Source organism: Tupaia chinensis, unplaced genomic scaffold (assembly GCF_000334495.1).
Source record: "Tupaia chinensis unplaced genomic scaffold, TupChi_1.0 Scaffold000007_1, whole genome shotgun sequence".
Taxonomy (NCBI): Eukaryota; Metazoa; Chordata; class Mammalia; order Scandentia; family Tupaiidae; genus Tupaia; species Tupaia belangeri.
The window spans coordinates 3,721,849-3,730,008 of record NW_006159436.1 but is presented as its reverse complement, the minus strand read 5'-3'; the positions used below and the strand labels follow the sequence as shown (position 1 = coordinate 3,730,008).

The 8,160-nt window shown below is 41.4% G+C and overlaps 1 pseudogene; it reads left to right on the top strand.

Annotated features, from left to right (window-relative positions):
* Nucleotides 1-447: 447 nt before the first annotated feature.
* Nucleotides 448-8,160, top strand: part of LOC102470191 (SWI/SNF-related matrix-associated actin-dependent regulator of chromatin subfamily E member 1-like) — a 63,560-nt pseudogene continuing 55,847 nt past the window's right edge.

Here is an 8,160-nt window from a genome sequence, read left to right as displayed (position 1 = left end):
ATTAGAAATACGCTTTAGGAGCTAAAGATAGAAATTTCCCTCTTGATTCTTCCTCTTGGGTGGTCAGAGTTGGTCCCATGACTGTATTGTGTTATGATAGCATGCAGAAAATGGCTTTCTCAGCCCTAAATGGATCACAGCATCCTGAAAGCCCTCACTCATAGGAGTTATTAGTATGTTCCGAAGAGAGATCTTTAGGATAAAATAAAGGCATAATGGCATCGATGTCATGGTCATCTAAATGGACTTCCATCAGACATCTGTACTGGATCCTGATTGAATTCTTACAGCTCTGTACATGAGAAAGTCAGCAAGAATACAGAACGACCATTCTAGAGGCCTTTAAATTTTCTAATCCGTACTAATCACAGACCATACACTGTTCTTTCTTTCTTGAGTACTCTTTCTCTATCCCTTTGATTTGTTACTTTTTATTTATCTTTTAACATGACGCAGAGTCACATACTCCTCCAGGAAGCCTGTTCTGATTCCTGTAAGGTGGACTCAGCCCTTTCTTTGTAGATTTGTATTACTGTGAGTAATCATCCAGAAAAGTGCTTAACCTAACATATTGAAAGACTGTGTTTGCTTGTCCATCCTCCCACTAATATAAAAGCTCTTTGAGGTCAACTGTTCTATTTTATTATCTCTCTGTCCCCAGTGTCTGGTACATGGCATAGAGTTAACCCTCAAGAAATGCTTTTTTTGGAACTGAACTGACCTATAAGGACAGAAGGCTCTTTTTGGAGTACTTGACTTATTCCTGTAAATTATTTCAAAGTTATTCAAGTGACTTGGGCAGAAGAAATACTGAAGAATTAGAGGGGTAGTAGAAATACTTTTCCATACTTTTGGAGTGATGGAATTTGGAAGTGAGAGTAATGAGGGTTATGTCTCAGACTGAGAGAAGTCTGGTAGCTAGATACCATCTGAGGGCAACTCAAGGATGTAGCTTAGGAGGTGAGAATTATAATGGAGTTGAACTGAGAAGAGACCATCCTTTTGAAATGGTAAAAAATTAAATTAAGGGATTCTTTTCTGTTTGTTTTGCTTGGCATTTGAGACAAGATAAAGAAGCAGAAGGAACATGGACTGAGATTGATCTAAGCTCTAGATTCTTTTTCTGTGGCTCAATCTCTCTGAGTTTTGTTTTCTTTATCTATAAATGGCTATGCCAACACCATAATCAGAGATTTCTGAGGATAACCCAGAGGTTAATAATAAAATGCCCAATAAATAATAGATGTTCTAGGGCCAACAGGTGACATGAAGACTAAGGTGACTGGATCCTACATGGCAGACTACATGGTTTGAGTCCCAGACCTGGCGCTTGCAAAATCATGCCAGGTATGTGTGCCTATGTGCCCAAAATCCTGAAAGGAGAATGAAAAAGAAGGTATTGTGGTGTGGCCATCTTCTCTGGGAGGTGTTTTCTTACTTTCCCACCCTTTCTCTTGTATGTCTCTCTTCCTTTCCCTGGTGAGTACATGTGCCCTATTGAAAACTAAATCAACATTAGCAGCATCGGTGTTCTATAAAATTTCATAAAACTTATCTCAGGGTCTTTCCCAATGGTCTCTTATATTTGGTTATGAGATCATTAGCTGGGAGAAATAAAAATAAGAGAATGAAGTTTCTAACAGTAGATATACATCCAATTATTTGTTTTTCTGAAAACATTTTACTGAGAGTGTACAATGTACCATGCAGAGGACATAAGTATGTATATATCACTAGCTATAGGATGTGCCTCTAGAAGCCTATGGTCTAGAGAAGGACTGACATCTCCACAGATGATGAGGTGGTAGGAAATGGGAAGAAGCCCACTGAGGTAGAAATGATTCATTCTGTCTAGAGAAATTGGGAGCTCTTCACAGAGAAGTCCACCCCTCCGTGAGATCTAAAAGGCTGTGTAAGGTTTACCATAGCTGTGGCAGAGAAGGAGGCACTATGACCTGCTAAGGCATGGTTTGTGTTGGGAGTAGTTCAGATATTGATGAAAAATAAGATATGAGAGAACAAGGACAGGAGGTGATTATAAAAGAGAGAGAGAGAGACAAGGACCAGGGTACAAAGGGCCTTCCTGCCATGCTTTAGAGTTTGGAATCAATTCAGAGCCACTGAATTGAAGGACTAATTAGACAGTAGTTAAGTGGAGGTAGTTAGAATGTCTAAATGTAAAGAGTGATCATATTTATGTTGATTTCTTGGCTTATCCTGCCAAGCCTTTTTACTGAGATTTGCTATTCAAGTTAGAAGTGATTAATAAAGCTCTTCATTTGAATGATAATAACATTGCTAAATTTTAAAAAATCCTAGCCTCTTGGCCTTCTTGTTTTAACGGGCTATAAATTTTTGCATGGTTATGCTTATTAAATAGCTAATGCAGAATCCATTCATTCCTTCAACAAATATGTATTGATAACTTGGCTGGGTCAGGCTGTTATAGCCCTTGAGACTACAAAGCTTCCCTTGCAATGGAAAAGATGGAAGAGCCTAGTAAGTAGATAATAGCTACAGAAATTATGGCAAGAACGTAGTAGAAGGTGGAGGAGGTAAGAGTCCTCTTCTGTGAAGGGAATGATTTCTCTACCTGGCTGCAATGAAGAGAGCTAGAGCAGGGGTCCTTATTCAGAAAATCTTATTTTTCTTCTTTGACTGACTTTAACTTTTTTTTACTTCAACTTCTTAAAGTCTAGTAGGTACTAGTTTGTTATTCTCTCTCTCTCTGTCTCTGTCTGTCTGTCTGTCTCTCTCTCTCCCTCCCTATCTTCTCTTTCTAATGGAATAGCAGAATGAAAACTACATTTACCACCCAGTCTTTGACTCACTGGGTGTATCTAAGGTCAGTTATAGAGAATGAAATCCTCTACTCTATGAATATTCTTTTGCTGAGATTTCCTCATGATGTTTGATATCCAGCTTTCAATCTGGAAATCAAATAATGAGGCTTGAGAATAATAGCATCTGTTTTCTCCTCTTAGCTCCACAAAGAACTCTTTGTTTTTATTTTTTTACTGAGTTCCAGTTCTGTTAGGTTTTGTGTTCAATGCCTTATGTATATAATTGCCCTTAACTCCTCAGCAAGACTCTGTGAGGTAAGCATCATTATTTTATTTTTCAACTAGAGATACTGAGACTTGGGGTGATAATGGCATCCAGCTATGTCCACTCTTTCTAAGAATTAAAACCAGATTTGACTTAGGACAGTCATGCTCTAACCACTTTACGTTCCTGCCACCTTCTCTGGCCTGGCCTCAATTGTTTTTTGTTTATTCTTGTGACTTTTCTTTTTCTTTTTTACTTCAAGTTCATTTTTTTCATGAGAGAGAAACAGACAGGGGGGCGGGGGAGGGCAAGAGAATGTACTCTCAACAAGGTCTCATGTGCTGATCCTCTCCCTCAGCAAGGCATGCATGCATAGGCCCAGGGCATACAGGTTGACCTGGGAACCAAACCCAGATTTTCCACATGGCCTCCAGTATTACAGTGTGTTGTGCTACCCTTACATCACCATGGCTGGGCTCTCCTGTGACCTCTTATGTCTTGGTGTTTTCTTTCTCTCCCTCATCCATTTGGCAAATGTCATTTGTTGGGACTGATCAGAAACTAACATCCTGGTGAGCAGCTGTTGAGAGGGAATATACAGGTTTGAGCAGATGGAATTGGACACATACTAAGTTCTGAAACATGGATGCAGTTGGAAGGGAGGGCCAATGCCCTTTTCTCCAAGAGCTGTTTTTGTAAGGTGGTTGCTGTTCTAGCCAGTCAGAAGATGTGGAGGAACGCATGTCTGAATCTGAAGGCAGATTGGAGAGAGGCCTGTGTGCCTGGTGCTTTGTGAACTTTGTCTTCTTAGTCTTATCACTGGTACCATTTGGTAGATGAACGCTTTCTGCATGCGAAGAGATGAGTCTTAGAAAGATTATGTGACTTGTCCAAAGTCACAAGGCTGCTGCAAGGTGGGACTGATTTCAACATAGCAGCTTGGGGTCATAATACAAAATCATAGTGTCAGTCTCTCTCAAAGTGAATTCCTTAGAGCAGTAGCATGGGTGGGGAGGAGGGGGCTGGTTTCTGTGGTCCAGTGTTGAACATGCAGCATCTCATAGACCCTCTCAAAGAGTCATATTCTGCATTAGCCTATTAAAGGCTTGAGATGGTCCACAGAAACCTTCTACCTCTGCTTAACCCAGGGTTTCCTGAGCACATTTGATCACAGAAACCTTTTCTAAAGAAACAGTACTAACATAATGAGAAAATTGTGTGTGGAATGCTGCTGTCTCCCCATTTGTCTTTTTGGTAGAGAAAGAATTAAAAGAGAGAGGATAGGAAGAAAAAGGAAAGACAGAATGAAAAGGAAAGGAGGACACAATGGAAGAAGAAAAAGAAGTAAAGAATATTTCCCAGTGAAATCCTAAAATCTCTTTTCTGCCTTTGTTTATTTCTCTTTCTTTTTTGAGACTATTTATTTATTTATTCTATGAGAGGGAAAGACAGCAAAAGACAGAGAGAGGCAAAGATAGAAATGCTAGACAAGGTCTTCCTGCAGTGAGCTACTTCTATCACCAGCCAGCCTGGTTGATGGGCACGTGCATGCCTGGCATATTTACAGAGGCCCTGGGATGCAAACCCAGGATGCTCCCCTGCCACATGGGTCCAGTTGCATTTCCGCCATGCCATTGCCTGGCCTCTGCCTTTCTTTCATTTAGCCTTCTCTCTCCTGTGCTTTTCAATTTGCCACCTAAGTGTTTATTCAAGTGCGTAAAATGAGATGGAAAGATTAATTTCTTTGGACTTATGACAGCGTTAAGAAAATGATCTGTGAGGTAGGAAGAAGCTGCTTGGCCATGTGACTAAGCCCTAGCATCAAGATGTGAGAGTTGAGAAATAGCATAGTGTCCGGGTTTTGGTGGCACCTTCTCCTAGCCTCTCACCACCCAGAGAGGACTGAATCTGCCTTCTTCAGCTCCCATAGCAAGGAAGTGACAGAGCAGGGATGACAACTCCTCGACTCCCTCCCCTGTGTCTTTCCCCCACAGTACGTTTGTTTTTTGCAGAGTAGGTCATATGTCAACATATTATTTTCTGTTTCCCTGCTAGGCTTAGCCCGTCAGCATTAATTTAGTCAGAGATATCATTACTGGCACGATAAACCATAAAGATTGTAATTTACAGAGGGGTGGGACATGCGTGGGACAAAGGGAAGCTGAGCTGGAGCTACGGGTGATTGTCTGCCAGCAATGTCTCAGATTCATTCTGAAGGAACTGAGAAAAACATATCAAAAGACCATCCTATACCCCACTTCCCACCCCAGCTCCTGCAGCACAAATGCCCAGCACACAGGATTTGTGGGGTTTAGTCCTTACTGTCATCTCACCTGCAGCTACAGGCTGGGAGAGAACTCAGGCACCAATGGCTTGGTCTTGGCGTCCTCTGGTATCATGATCCCCAAACCCCCAAAGACACCAGATGAGCCTTTGATGTCCTACATGAGGTATAGTAGAAAGATCTGGGACCAAATCAAGGCTTCCAGCCCTGACCTGAAATTGTGGGTGATTGGCAAGATTATTGGTAGCATGTGGTGAGGTCTCACTGATGAAGAGACACAAGAATATTTAAATGACTGTGAAGCTGAAAAGATGGAGTACAACAAATCCATGAAGTTCTATCCAATTTCCTCATCTGCCTTGCTTACATAAATGCAAAAAGTCATGCAGAAGCTGTGTTAGAGAAAGAAAGTCAACAGAGACAGTCTCTCATGGAGGGAAAGGAGAACCTTAGATGAGTGTTCAACCTGCTGAATGATGATGGCTTTTCCATGAAGCACACAGCCACCACTCGCTTCTAGAGGGACCACCAGCTCATCAGCAAGACCTTTAGTGAGACTGTGGTGCCAGACATCTGGGCAGTTGTCACAACAGCTAGGATGCAGGTCCTCAAACAGCAGGCTAGTTCTTAATGGTTCATCACTGAAAACTAGAAACTGAACTTCTTCAAATAGAAGAACACCACCAGGAAAAGAAGAGGAAATTCCTGGAAAGCACAGATTCATTTAACAATGAACTTAAAAGGTTGTGCGGTCTGAAGGTACAAGAGCATATGGAGAAAATTGCAGCTGATATTGTGCAGACAGAGGAATAGGCCCGCAAAAGTCAGGAGGGAAGGGAGAAGGAGGCAGCACAGTTAGCTGAGAATAGTCAGAGCAGCATCGGTCCTGAGGAAGAATGAGTGGCACACAAAGCCGGGGAAAAAGATGAGAGCATTTCCATGGAGATGGAGGACACACTCCTTAAAGGGACAACGGAGAGTCAACAGAATGCCAAAGAAGTCTACCCCTGAGGACAAGGAGAGTGGGCAGGAGCGGGAGAGGGTCAGCAGTCTGACAGAGGGAACCAGCGATTATAACACTGGATCCATGAGCAACAGTGCAAGAGTGGAGGAGCCACCCACAGACTCTACATCAGAAAACAAAGGAAAAAAAACGCTGTTGGAATCAGCTAATGGTGTAACGTCGTTGGACTCCCACATAGTTTGACCGTGGTTTGAGTTTTGGACCCAGCAGCTTAAAACTCACACTGAGCATGTGCATGTGAGTGCCCAAAATCTCCAGAAAAGACTGGAGGAGAAGGGATTATAGCATGGCTATCCCCCTAGGGAGTGATTTCTCACTTTCTGTCCCTCTGTCTCTCTGGTGAGCACACATACTCTATAGCAAAAATCTCCCTTAAAAATAAATAAATAAATGTTGCCTTGTTTTATATATTCTAAATTTTTTAAGTGAAAAACTGTTTTTCTGGTTTAAAAAATGTTGTAATTTACCCTGTTTATCATATAAATTTATCCCATTTTTCAGATACTTGCTACAGTCCACAGATTCTCAGTATAACCTATAAGGGTCCTCTTCTGCGTAGTTCCTTTTCCCCTAGTTCTTGGAAAAGAATATATAAATAATAATCTGGAATATAGGAAAATTCACAACAAATGTTGGTATTTTTCTCATGTAAGTATTGAGGTACTCATAATCATTTAGAAGAATTTGTAGTGCTCTTCATTAAATCAATAAAGGCATTCTCAGATTTATACGGAGTTCCTAGGTTGTTGTATTATCATCATTAAAAGTTTTAGGAACCAGCAGTTAGTGTAATGGCTATGTTGCTGGACTCCCATGTAGTCGACCGCGGTTCGAGTCCCGGACCTGGCGACTTAAACTCATGCTGGGCATGTGTGCATGCATGCCCAAGATCCCGAGAGGAGAATGGAGGAGAAGGGATTGTGGTGTGGCCATCCCCCCTGGGGGGTGATTTCCTGCTTTCTGTCTCTCTGTCTCTCTCTGTCTGTCTGGCGAGCGCACGCGCCCTATAGCAAAAACCTCTCAAAAAAAATGTTTTAGAGTTTATAGAAATATCAGAGTGTTAGTGGGTATAAAGTTTATATTTAGCTGTTGTTAGACTCTTGCTATTAGAATGTGATCCTTGGACCAGTGTTATTGGGAGTGCATCAAAAATGCAGAATCTTGGGTCCAGCAGGTAGTATGGTATTTACAGTGCTGGACTCCCACCTGGTTGACCATAGTTCAAGTCCTGAACTCAGCAGCTTGAAAATCACTCTGGGTATGTGTGCATATGTGCACAAAATCTTGAGAAGAGAATGGAGGAGAAGGGATTGTGGTATAGCCCCCAGGGTAGTGATTTTTCACTGTCCATCTCTGTTTGCTTCTGTCTCTCTCCAGCAAGCTCACATGCCCTACAGGAAAAAAAAAAAAAGAAAGAAAGAAAGAAAGAAAGAAAGAAAGAAAGAAAGAAAGAAAGAAAGAAAGAAAGAAAGAAAGAAAGAAAAAAGTGGAATATGATGCCTCATCACAGATCTACTAGATTCAAATCTACATTTTAATGAGATTTCCAGGTGATTTATGCCTTGTCAAGAGACTTACCCTGGAATTCCCTTGGTTTCACTTTGGCTACAGAGCTCTGTGAAGTCCTACTCTTAAGAGTTCTACTGCTGTGTTGACAGAAACATTATCCCAGAGAACTTAAGAGTAAGCCTAGATACTGTAGTTTCTTTCTTTCTCCCTCTCTCTCTCTCTTTCTCTTCTTTCTTTCTTTCTTTCTTTCTTTCTTTCTTTCTTTCTTTCTTTCTTTCTTTCTTTCTTTCTTTCT